This window comes from Diceros bicornis, chromosome 5 (assembly GCF_020826845.1).
Source record: "Diceros bicornis minor isolate mBicDic1 chromosome 5, mDicBic1.mat.cur, whole genome shotgun sequence".
Taxonomy (NCBI): Eukaryota; Metazoa; Chordata; class Mammalia; order Perissodactyla; family Rhinocerotidae; genus Diceros; species Diceros bicornis.
Window position 1 is genome coordinate 69,199,556 of NC_080744.1, and position 13,772 is coordinate 69,213,327.

The following is a 13,772-nucleotide window of genomic DNA, read 5'->3' on the forward strand; positions in this document are numbered from 1 at the left end:
AAAAATTCAGAAAAGGGAAAAAAATATTGAGAAAGAATAATAAACAGAAAACATGAAATTAAATGGTGGGAAGACCTAACATTTCATTGTTACAGTGTATCCGTGACTTAGTTAAATTCCTTCATTAAAGATAAAGACCCTAATATTGGGCATGCACACACATATTCTTGTATACACTCCCACACACACATCCAGTTATACACCAGTTACAAAATACTCACTTAAAACAACATGACAAAGATTAACATTAAAGGTCTGGCAAAGATGTCCCAGGCAAATGCTCACAAAAAGAAAGCAGTGTAGGATCTACTCATATCAGACAAAGTAGAATTTAAGGCAAGATGCATTAAACAAGACAAAGAACATAACTTTCTTCCAATAAAAGATACAGTCTGCCAAGAAGATGTGAAATAAAAAGGGACTTGAACCAAACCATAGTCATAGTGGGAGGATTTATCATAACCCAGAATCAAATAGTAGAGGAAAGAGAAGGTTTGAATATCAAATTTAACAAGCTTCTGTGTAGCCCAAAGGCAAACTGTTTTCTTTTCTTTTTCTTTTTCCTTTTTTTTTTTTGCGAGGAAGATCAGCCCTGAGCTAACGTCCGATGCCAATCCTCCTCTCTTTTTGTTGAGGAAGATCGGCCCTGGGCTATCATCTGTGTCCATTTTCCTCTATGTGGGATGCAGCCACAGCCTGGCTTGACAGGCAGTGCGGCGGTGCGCGCCAGGGATTTGAACCTGCGAATCCCCAGCCGCTGAAGTGGAGCACGCGCACTTAACAACTGCGCCATTGGCCTGGCGCCTCTGTTTTCTTTTCAGATTCGCACGGATCAGTAACAAAAATTGGCAACATTCCAGGCCACAAAGATCTCAGTAACCAAAAAGTAGAAATCACGTGGACCATCTTCCCTGATCACAATGTAATAAATCTAGAAATAAACAACAAAAGAGAACGCCTTCACCTCAAGTCTAACCATTTGGAAATTTTCAAACATTACTCTAAATAGCACAAGTTAAACTGAAAAATAAAAATTACATTACTACAAACTGTCTGAAATTACTAACAACGAGAATATTTCATATGAAAACCCAGATAATGTGACTGAAGGTTTCCTCATAGCAGTGGTCATTAACTTAAACTCTTTTTGTATAAAGTCAGTAACTCATTCATTCATTCATTCCACAAAGATTGTCTGAGTGCCTGTTTTAGGCCAGCACTGCTCTAGGTGGGGGTAGAGCAGTGACCCAAAGAGAGAAAATTTCTCTTTGTGGAGCTTACATTCAAACAGATAATTATAAGAATTACTGAAAAAAAAATTCTGAGTATTCAGTTCAAGAAGCTGGAAAGACACAATAAAATACTCTCAGAAAAGTAAGAGAGAAGAATAAAGAAAGTGTAAAATTAATGACTTAGAAAGAAAAGTAAAATAGAATTGATAAAAAAGATCTGATCAGACTCTGCCATGTCTAAGAATAAAGAGAGAAATCACAAATACGTATCATTAGAAATGGCAAACAGGATAATATGGCTGCAGATACAGAGGAAATTGTACAGATTATAAGCAAATAATTTGTATAACGTGATGTCAAAAAATTTGAAAACTTAGACAAAAATAGATGGCTATTATGGATAAAATGGATAACTTACTGGAAATGTGTAAATTACCAAAATTGACTCAATAAGTGGTAGAAAACCTGCATGGGCAAATAACTGCAGAAGAAATTGAAAAGATTGGTCAGGATCTACCTACTAAAACACAGAAATATCTAGAAGATTTCAAAGTAAAATTTGACAAACTTTCAAGGCACTGATAATCTTATTTAAACTATGTAGAAACTATTCAACTATTTAACCGTAAAGATGGAAAGAGACTGTTTTGCAAGGTTGGCATACCAAAATCTGTTACAGAAAATCAACACCGGAATTAGAATTACAAGAATAGCTGCAGGAAGGCTGGGGCACAAACTGCTTGGAGGGAGGAGTCATTGCAGTGGAGAGCACTGTGTGTGTTCACCTGGGCACGTGAGTGGTCTGTCACCCACCCACACACAGCCATGGGGACATCTCCTTTTTTTTTTTTTTTTTGTGAGGAAGATCAGCCCTGAGCTAACATCCATGCTAATTCTCCTCTTTTTTGCTGAGGAAGACCGGCTCTGAGCTAACATCTATTGCCAATCCTCCTCCATTTTTTTTCCCCCAAAGCCCCAGTAAATAGTTGTATGTCACAGTTGCACATCCTTCTAGTTGCTGTAGACGTGGCCTCAGCATGGCCAGAGAAGCGGTGCGTCGGTGCGCGCCCGGGATCCGAACCCGGGCCACCAGCAGCGGAGCGCGCGCACTTAACCTCTAAACCACGGGGCTGGCCCCATGGGAACATCTCTTAATCTGTATTCCTGCCCTTCCCTCACTCCCCACTGCCGTCCACATTTATGACTTCATGGGGTGTTCCCCGCAGCCAGTTGACAGGGGAGGAAAAGAATTGAGCAGGGTTTACACACAACTGGTCCACTGGAAGTGGACTGCTGTGGTGCTACTGTCCCCCTTAGGGGTTGCCCCAAAAGATGGTGGGGAATAGAAATCCTCTCAAGTGAAGAATTCAGAACATTACATCTTTTCCCAAAGTCAAGATGGCCTGAGATATAGATCTACATTGGTTCATGGGCAGTAGCTAATGGTCTAGATGGACGATCAAGGGCTTGGAAAGAACAAGATTGGAGATTGGTGACAAGGTGGTCTGGGGAAAAGAATGTGGATGGATCTCTCAAACTGACCCAGAGACAGAGACAGCTTGTGTCCCACGTGGATGCTCTCCAAAATGTCACCACTGTGGAGGAAAGTTCTCAATAACCAGGTGGACAAGATGACCTACCCAGTGGATGAGTGGGTGTCTTATTAGCTTCTTTCCTCAGCTACCCCTGAGCCCAGTCAGAAATAAAGTGGTTTTGAAGGCAGGAACAGAGATCACCTATCCAAGTAAGGACTTAACAGCCTCTCCAAAGCTGAAACAGCCACTGCCACTTACAAGGGTCTAATTTCTGGCAGTAGAGACCAATTCTACAAATCTGCTATCATAGTACAGTGGAGAGAACCAGTCAGCTATTTGATAGCTAGTTGGATGGACTCCTTCCATCATGGAGGGGCAGTGATTTGTCCTCATTGGAATAAATATTTATATTGGAGTTGAATATGCATTTTCTCTCCATCATGCTTCCATCAGGACCACCACCAGCAGACTTAATAAATGCCATCAGAACAACCCATACAACACTGCTTCTGCCCAAGGAACTCACTTTACAGTCAAGAAGTGAAGCAATGGGCCAATGGTCATGGGATTCACTGGTCTTATCATACACCAGGAGAAATGGCCTGATAGAAGAGTAGAATGGACTATTGAAGGATCAGTTACAGCAGCCGGGTAGACAACATCCTGTGAGGCTGGGACACTGTGCTCCAGGATGTGGTGTATGAGCTCAACTAGCAACCAATTTATTGTGATCAGTTTACAGCAATCTGAGCACCAAAGCATGGATATGGGAATAGTGCTCATCACTATTAAACCAAATAACTCTCTTTCAAAGGAGGTTTTCCTTCTTGTTCCCACAACTCTACATCTGCTGGTTTATAGGTTTTGATATCCAAGGGAGGAAAGCTTCAATCTGGGGACCCATAACAGTTCCACTGAATAGGAAGTTACGACTGCCAACCAGCCGTTATGGGTTCTCCATGCCACTGGAAGAATGGGCCCAAAGGCAGGTTCATGGTGTGGGCTGAAATGATTGATTTAGATCTGTGCTGTCCAATACTGTAGCCACTAGCCACCTGCAGTTATTATATTTAAACTAAAACAAAATTAGAAATTCAGTTCCTCAGTCACACTAGTCACATTTCAAGTGGTCAGTATCCATATATGGCTGTTGGCTACCACATTAGGCAGAGCAAATGTGGACCATGTCCATCATTGCAGAAAGTTCTGTTGGACAATGCTGATTTAGAATATCAAAGAGTAACGGGGAGGTCACTACAATGGGGGCATGAAGTGACTCTCTGGGAACCCTCTATCCTACCTGCCATGCTATGTGTAGTGGTCAGTATGAAAGGAAGACTACCACAAATTTATTTAGGCAAGACCACCAGGGCTCAGACCCCTCAAGAATAATGGTCTAGGCCACTCCACCAGGTAAAGAACCCCTGCCGGCCCAGGTGTTTGCTGAAGGCAAAGTCAACATGGAATAAATGGTGGAGGAGGGAGGTCATATATCTTAGCCAACACATACAGCCCATATTCTCTACCCATATTTTCTTCCTTGCTCTGCCATGTATATATTTATATATGTTAATGAATTTCTCTTGTATTTCCCTTTAATCCACTAGTGTATATATTGTTTGCAGAATATCAAAACAGGATTGGGACAGAATTAGAGAAGGAATAGACCTTGCCCAGAAATCCTGGACTTGGAGTTGTTTAGAATAACTGATAAAAGAGTGAAGCTATTTTCAGTTTGCTATGCTAGAACTTTTTTTTTTTTTTTTTTTTGGCACTATAAGCATGGAAAGAAGTCTGGACTGTGGTAGGACTTTGTTGTTTATTTTGACTGCCCAGAGTCTGATTCTCCCACCAGCCTTCCAATGTTAGTTTAAGTAGAGTTGGTTTCTGTTGTTTGCAAACAAAACCTCTGACTGGTACGGAAATATAAATATTGTCAAGGAATAGACCACATGGCTATTTGCAGATGATGTGCTTGTCTTCCTAGAAATTCCTAGAGAATCAATAGGAAAAAAAATTAAAAACATTAAAGAATTTACTGTGCTGACCAGATACAAAATTGCTTTCCCATTTATCAGCTTTGTTCTGCAAGGAAATTTATTTTTCAAATCCCATTTTCAACATAAAATAAATTCAAAAAATTCAAAATAAAATCAACTATTTTGTGTTGAAGGTGCTGGGGAGCCAGAGAAGGTGTGAGAGCAGCGAAGCTGAACGCAGAGTGTGTGGGAGGGTGGGAACCCCCTGGCCGCTGCTCATTCCTTCTGGAAAGTGCTTGCTGCTGCCCACTGTGCCCGGGGCTGGGGCTGGGTGTGGCTCAGATGGAGAGCAGTGTCAGCTGCAGTGTACTCTGGTGGGGCGTGCGAGGTCTCACCCATGGAAGGCCAAGGTGGCTGGAGAGAGCAGGAGGGACCAGGGTTCCGGAGGGGTCTCTTCTAGATGTGAGTCAGTACAGCGGTTTAGGCAACAGCAGATCCAAGTTTTGTGGGCCCTTAGGCTTGTGCAGTTGGAGGCCTTCCAAAATAAATAAATAAACAAAATTATAAATACAAAATCAGGTAAAAATATGAATAATTACTTAGAATGAAAACAGAAAAGAAATGAAAACAACCTACAAATAAGAAAAGCAGATATACTACAAATATCACAAAATCCCCCCAAAAAGCGTAATGTTTTGAGGAAGATTGTCCCTGAGCTAACATCCATGCCCATATTCCTCTATTTTGTATGTGGGACGCCACCACAGCATGGCTGACGAATGGTGCATAGGTCTGCGCCTGGGATCCGAACCTGCGAACCCTGGGCCACTGAAACGGAGCGCACAAACTTAACCACTACGCCACCGGGCCAGCCCCGAGCATAATATTTTTAAGTCCCTAGCACATCTTTGTAATACCTTTTTTCCTTGACTTTTGGCTACATACCTTTTGGTCTCCTCTTCATATAACAATACTACAAAGTATTGTATATGACATTTTGTGTAAAGAGAATAGAAAGGTAATTCAGTGTTTCCCCTGGTGTGTTAGCCAATTTGTTATTTTATTATTAATATTTTAGGAAAATTTCTTTCACCTTCACAACTTGTTGGTAAAGTTGTAAATTTTTAGCATTGTTGTCAAATTGGGGGAAACTTCTATCAAATTTCTTTTATAAATGAGCTGTAAGATTTCAGAGTAAGGACCAATTTTAAATACTCTGAATTGAGGGCTTGTTAACCAGAGCAATTCAGATGCATTCTTAAATTGCTACTACATTGCTTTGAGCTACATAATTGTGTAATAAAATTACTCTTATGCTCCATACGCTGTACTTATTCATGAGTATGCGTAGGAGTTTTGTCACTGGAACACTTGTTTCTCCAGGCCGTCTTGCTGTGTTGGTGGCAATTTTGTGTGCCATTTTGTCTGGAACTGCCAAACCTCATCAGGACAAGATGCATCAGTTACACCAAGATGTGATTCCCACATATTGGGATGCATAAAACATGCAACTTCACACACAGAAGTACCCACTGCTTGTAAGACTGCTACAGTACTCAAGCCCTACAAAAACTGGAATTCTGGTAAATTTTATTTTGCATCAATCTCATTAAAGAGAAACAAAATGTGTGGTGCGTTTATAATTGTGTAAGTGGCATTACTGAGTATATTCTTTGACAGGAGTATATTCTTTGACAGGAATTTCCATTTTGACTGAGCATCCATAAGAAATAAGTCCCATGTTCTGAGAGTGGAAGAATTTTCCACAGACTAGCTTCAGGCTCTGTACACTCCCAACCTTGTTTCTCCTCCACAACCTGCCAGTGCTGGGTGTTGACACACTCAATATGGACTCTGGCCTGCACCTTCATGTCATAATGGATCAGTCGGCGTGATGGGTATTGGTGGATAGGAGTATTATTGTCAGAACAGCTAGCAATAATTTAGCTATACACAGAAGTGACTATAAACTATGTAAATACATCTCACGACGTCAAATAAATGTATCTTCCCCTTAGCCGGATCCCAAAGACGCCCATGGACATCCAACACCATCCAACATGAGTGGAAATATGACAGAGAAGATAGAGTGGAAGAGACAGGAGTCTTTCTCGAAACATTTTACTTCTATAAGTTTTACAAACATTATGACCATATAAATACATGCTAGGACGCTTCCTGCTGCTTTGGAGGAGGCCTGTGAGGGGAGCCTAATTAACATCAGTGTATCCTCCTCTGGCTGGGCCTCTCAGAGCAGGAGCTGGGGAACCAGGGAAGACTACCATCAATCATTCTTCTCACTGAAAAGTACAACGCAGTCCGCACAATCCCCTCACACTCACCCTCTCATCCATCCTCACTACCTCCTGTCAGGCGGGCATTATCCTTCCCAGGCCGTAGGTGGAAAGCAGAGGCCCAGAGGGGGAAGGACCCGCGGCCAGGGTCACACTGTCGGCGAGTGATAGAACCCTGCTCTTGTGTCCCAGTCCAAGGCTCAGTGGCTGCACCAGGGCTGCACTGCCTCATTTGCCCCACAGTCAGCCTGACAGAGGGACGAGGCAGGGGTCATCATGCCCCATTTTATAGAGACGGTAGCCTTTACAATCATCCCTCATACCTACACCCACAGGACAGTGACAAGGCACTTTTACACACATGAGCTTGTTTAACTCTCACAGCACCTGCAGGGTGTCATCCCCATTTTCTGGTAGAGGCTCACGGAGGTCACACGGCCTGATTAAGCCCCAAAAGCAAGACCATGGCAGAGGAGGCACTGAAACCAGGCCTTCCCACGCCTAGTTCAATGCTCTTTTCACTGTGCTTTGCTTTTTTCCCCTTTAGAGACAGAAGGGACCTCAGAGTATCATCTAGTCCAATCCTTTTGTCCCACAGATGACTGAAGCCCAGAGAGGGAAGGGACTTGCCCAGGTCACACAGGAAATGGGACTCCTGACACAACTGCCAAGTTTGTCTCTCTGCCTTTCTGCTCCAGGCACCCAAGAGCCTTCATCTGCTCCCCCGTGTCTAGGGGACCCCACTACAGGCTGGATCTTTGCCCTGACCTCTGAATGACCCATCCAGCAACAGCCTGTACCAAGCAAGCCTGTCATTGTCTTCCTACCCAAACGGCTCTTCTTTGAACCTGTTTCCAACCACAGCCCTGACTGAAGAGAGAGAACAGTTTTAGGCAGCCATGCGTATGCTGAGTAACCCCGCCCCCATGACCACAGCTGTTGGGGGGCGCCACTCCAGTCTGAACAAGGCTACCTTGAGTCAGGTGCTCTGTAGGTGTATAGTGTATACCATACTATATACATTGTTCTGTATCTTTCTTTTTTCACTTAACAGTCCTGGAAATCATTCCATATCATAAAGTGATTCTTTTTTTTTTTTTTTTTTTACAACCAAAGTCTATAGTTTAGTTTGGGGTTCCTCTTTGTGCTGTGCATTCCGTGGGCAAGTACCCACCATTGTAGTATCATACAGAGTAGTTTCACTGCCCTGAAAATCCTCTATGCTCTGTATATTCATCCCTCCCTTGCCACAAACCCCTAGCAATCTCTGATCTTTTTACTGTTTCCTTTAGTTTCCATAGTTCTGCCTTTTCCAGAATGTCGTATAGTTTGAATCATACAGTATGTAGCCTTTTCAGATTGACTTCTTTCACTTAGTAACACACATATAAATTTCCTCCATGTCTTTCTGTGGCTTGATAGCTTGCTGAATAATATTCTATTGTCTGCATGTAGCACAGTTTGTTTCTCCATTCACCTATTAAAGAACATCTTGGTTGCTTCCAAGTTTTGGTAATTATGAATAAAGCTGCTATAAACATTCATGTGCAAGTTTTTGTGTGGCTATAAGTTTTCAACTTATTTGGGTAAATATCAAGGAGCACAAGGATCGTATGGTAAGAGTACATTTAATTTTGTAAGAAATTGCCAAACTGTCAGGTGATACATTTTAAATTCCGTTTAAATCATGATGCTCTTGGCTCCCTGCAATAGAGGTACTATAGGCTGAAGGACCAGATTTTGCTGGGAGACTTCAGCATTTCCAAAGTTCCAGAGGCCTCTTTTTCCTATCAACAGTAAGGTTTAGACATGAGGCTGAGTCTCCTGGGAGCCACACACTATAGGGAGGGGCAGGGGCTCTCCCAGGGCTGAGAGGTGGAAGAGAGAGAGAAGAAAATGAGCCTGCGCACAGACAAGGGCAAAAATCAAACGTAAAGGACCTTACTTCCCCTGGAGTCGAAACTTGGAGGTTCCCCTGGAGAAAAGAAGGGCCTAGTTGTATAAACCCCACACAGGTGAGGGGGAGCCCAAAACAGGAAACTGCTGCTTGGGGAACCTTTGCCACTAAAGACTCGAAAGCCAGCTGAGCCCACCCAGGGATGAGATGGGCCCCAGAGGCTGGGTCACTTCGTGTAAAACAAAAGAGCAGCTGTATCAAGAGGTATTTCTGGTCTCTCTGCTGGCGGAGAGAATGGAGGAAGTGAGGCCGTGAGCAGTGTCTGCAGGAGGCCAGCAGCACGGCACCTAGGGCTTGGCCATGGCAGGGATAAGAGCAACATCATTATCTTCCACGAGGCCTGCCGCCCTCCGCCCCTCCTCAGCTTCCCCTGCTCTTCCCTCTGAAGTTCAGAAATGGGTTTCTCAACTAGTTCAGATCATTCTGCCTATTTTTCTCTCAGCCGGCAATTGCTCCACCGGCTGAGTTGTTGGCAGTGAGAACATGAAAGCTGCCAAAGCCTCCCGTGCACCCCCCCCGGGCCCCCCCCCCCCCGCCCCGTCTCAATGCTGCTGGGCCCGCCTCCACGCCCAGGGTCTTCCATCCCTCACCCATGGCCTCGGTCAGGGCAGCACCAACGGCTGTGGGCCCCTTTCCCTCTGCCCTGCATCCATGGCATCTGGTGGAGTTCATCCTCTGCCTCTCTCTAACTCAACCCTCAGGCTTCCCTGTCCCCTGGGCAGTATCCTCCCTCCCCTTTCCCTACCCCATGCCCAGTGCCCCATGGATTCATGCCCCATCTTGGCCACTGAGGCTCCCCTGGGTCTGCCTCTTGGAATCACACTTCCCATGTACTCTTTTCTCCTTCACCCACACTTCTTTATTCGATTCTTCTGCAAACTGCTTTTGTAATTCTATTCCTGCTCCAGTACTCACCTCCTCTGAGATGCCTTTTCTTGACTTTCCAGCCTGGCTCCAGCATCCCACCCACATTTTACTACTGGTCACCTCCTCCTGCAAGGAACTCCAGAGTGTTTGTCTGTCTTTCTTTTCTTTCCCTCCTCTTCCTTTTTTTTTTGTCTTAGATGTATTGTCCAGGTTATGGGGCCATTGATTAGGGCCAGGACATCTTTTCCACTTAGGAATTTTTGCTTCTGGCCATTACGCTGAGATGGCATCAAATGCGTCTGTATCCCTGAAAGGAGTGATTCTTTCATGTGAGTGCACGTGCACTGTCTTCCCCATCAGATTAGCAGGAGATGAGCCCCTTCTCCAATCATTCCTTCAATCAGTAAACACTCCCTGCAGCCTCCTGTCTGTGGGCCCTGGGCTGGGCACAGGAACACACACAAGAATAGGACAGCATCGCTGCCCTCAAGTGTCCCCCAGTGTGCTGTGGAAGACAAGTCATTAGCAAAGATAACTTGTGACCACAGGTTGTGTTTGTGGTAAAACTTTATCTCCTTTAGTAATTGTCAAGCATTTTTCAAGCACCCATCATGTGCCAGGCATTGTGCTGGTACTTCACTTATGTTGCCTCATTTCATTCTCACAACTACCTTGCAAGTTACATATTGTTAACCTCACTTTACAGATAAGAAAACTGAGGTCCAGAGAGGTTGAGTAACTTGCACAAGGCAACATAGTAGGCACAGAGCCAGGATCTGATTCCAGGAGAGTTTGACCCCAAGGCCAGCCTCTTCTCCCTGGTTGGCGCAGCCCTCTCTCAGCTCTAATAGTAAGACGAGCAGCTTTGACACAGGTTCCTTACCTGTCTCTCCTCTACTCTCAGTGCAACAGGCTGGGAGTGTGGACAGAGCTGGGCCCAGAGGATGGAAGAGGGCAACTGGCATGCAGAGGGTGAGAGCGGGAAGCAACGCTTGTCTGTTTGTCTATGCACATACACAAGGGCACAGCTAGCAGGGGACAGGAGGTCTCATGGGAGTAAATAGGGCTGGGCTTGCCCTTTCACTGCACCAGCGTCTTCATATGTCTGGAGGCCTTAGTACCACCAGAATCGCATCCGATAGGAGCTCCTAGCCCAGAAGGAGCCACACTGTTCAATCAACAAACCGTTCCTGAGGCCCTCTCATGAGTGGGGCGTGGGATAAAGAGATGCACAAGAAAGGAGCTCTCTAAAGGAGCTCGTAGCAGAGTCCATCACAAGCCCGTGTGGCAAGTGGTTTGATAGAAGAATGCAGGCAGATGCCTGTAGCAGCCCAGGGAAGAGGATTTAACCCTGCTTGAGGGGGTAGATCAGGAAGGCTTCCTGGAGGTGATGCCTGAGCTGAACCTTGAAGGATGAGCAGTCCTTCAAGGTAAAGGAGGATGAGAGAGGGTATTCTAGGCCAAGTGTGTAACAGGTTCAAATGCTGGGAGGGGAGAGAGGGCAGGGCAGTTTTGGAGAACTGAAAGTAGTTCAGTACGGCCAGAGCCTCAGCCAGGGGCTTAGTCACAGAGGGTCATTTAGCCAAGCTGAAAGTTTGTTCTCTGTTTAGTAGACGATGAGAATTACTAAAATCCTTTAACTGAGGGTAAGAGATGGTCAGAGTTGCATTTTAGAAAGATCATTCTGGGAGATGTCTTGTTCCAAATGGTGTCTAGAGGGCAGTCCTTATTACAGCCTTCTATACTTCTCACAAGAAAAACACAAAAACGCAAAACAATTCTGAAAATCAAAACTGACAGACAATCAATTACTGGAATCTGACAGGCAAAACAATTGCTTGCCTGTGCTTCAACTAGGAAACAAAACAATCCACTCATGTAAATACAGACAGAAATACACTTAATTCTCTTGCCATGCAGAATATCTATACAACTAGAAATATCTAACAACTAGAAAATTGTGCAGCTGCCCCTTTGCTATAGATGGGCTACTTTTTGAGGTAGCCAGCACAGTGTTCTAAAATTTCTGTCCTTCTTGCATCTACCTTTCTGCAACTAAATGAGGTTGTAATCTCAAAATAACAAAAGGAGAGAAAGTAGGGGACCCTGGGGTTGGCATGTAGCATCCTGAAAGGTGAAGAATTTCAAGGTAAAGCAGTGAGGTAGGAGCAGAGATGGGGTTGTGGGGGAGACCTGATAATGATGTATGATGTAGGGCATAGTTTTTCAGAAACTGTTGATCCAGAATGGCAGAGACCAGGCAATGGGAACAGAAGAGAACCCTACCTCTCTATAGAGCAAGAAGCTAGAAAAAGAACAGAAAATTAAGCCCACATAAAGAAAGAAAAAAATAAAAAAGACAAGACCAAAAATGAATGAAACAGGAAAACAAACAATTTATTAATTAAATTTAGCAATGTTGCTGGATGCAATGTCCATATACAAAAATCAATAGTATTTCTACTAATCAGCTACAAACAATTAGAAAGTGAAATTCAAAAAATAGAGACCACTTACAATAACATCAAAAAAGCAACAAGTATCTAGGAACAAATCTAATGAAAGGTGTACAAGATTACATACTACATTACTGAGAGAAATTAAAGAAGATCTAAACAAAGAGAGGAAGGAATATACCATGTTCATGGACTGGAAGACTTAAGCATATTCATAGCAGCACTACTCTAAATAGCCTAAAAACTGGAAACAACCCAAATGTTCTTCAATGATAGAAGGCATAAAGTCATCGTGGTATAATCATACAATTGCATATATTTAGCAATGTGAATGAATAAACTACTGCTATGTGCAACAATATGGATGAATTCCATAAACATAATGTGGAGTGAAGGAAGCCAAACACAGAAGATACACGCTGGATGATCTCATTTATGAAAAGTTCAAAACAGGCAAGACCAATCTATGGTATTAGAAGTTGGGAGAGTGGTTACTCTTGGTCGGGGGTAACGACCAAGGCGGCTGTGAGAGAAGATTTCTGGTGCTGGTTAGCCTCTAGTTCTTGACCTGGGTGGTGCTTTCACTTTATAACAAGTTATGCACTTTTCTGAATGTATGTTTTAATTCAGTGAAAAATTTAATCAAAGAATAATATAGGAAGTGGAAATTGTGATATAAAGGATTTACAAGACTTCTCAAACTCCATGATCCGGTTGAATTCTGTGTCATGTGTGGACCCTGCGGCGCAGCAGCAGAGCCGAGCACTTTACGTCCGTTCGCTTACTGAATCCTGTCCGATTCAACAGTGCTCACTGCAACATGTATGATTCTCATCATGCACCCCACCCCATTTTGAAGACAGTTGCAAAACTGTGAAAAAAAATATTAGCAAATATCATTCCTCATTTTACATATGATAAAACAGGCCCAGAGAATTTAAAGTAACTTCTCCAAGGTAGGTCACAAAACAACTGAGGGGGAAGAATCAGGAGTCAAACCTCAGCAGTTTGGGCCCAGGACTCGAGTTCTTTGCCATCCGCTGAATCTGCTTGTCAGCTGTATCTCATCTGTTCCACTCTTTTCCCAGTTCCTGGAAAAGTGTTTCTCAAGCTACATAATTCACTCCACAATTAATGCAGTGTCTTTTCCATGTTCGATGACACGAAAAACAATAATGCTTCCATTGTGTTTCAGCACTTGCCAATGATGGACAAACTTTTTAAGAGCCCAGAACACAATGCCAGAAAAATATCTGAACAAAAAGTCTTCTGTATTTTTGTCAGTAGAAGCAGAGTTGTGAAGGGCAGCATAATACGCCTTTTCACTGCCAAGAAAGTGGCATAATGATTTTCTGCATCTTTAAAGCCCTGAATCCATTAAGGCTTTTTAATTGGTATTGAGTGATACACCACGTGAATGGATTATCCATATCCATCCCCTAGCACCTCTTC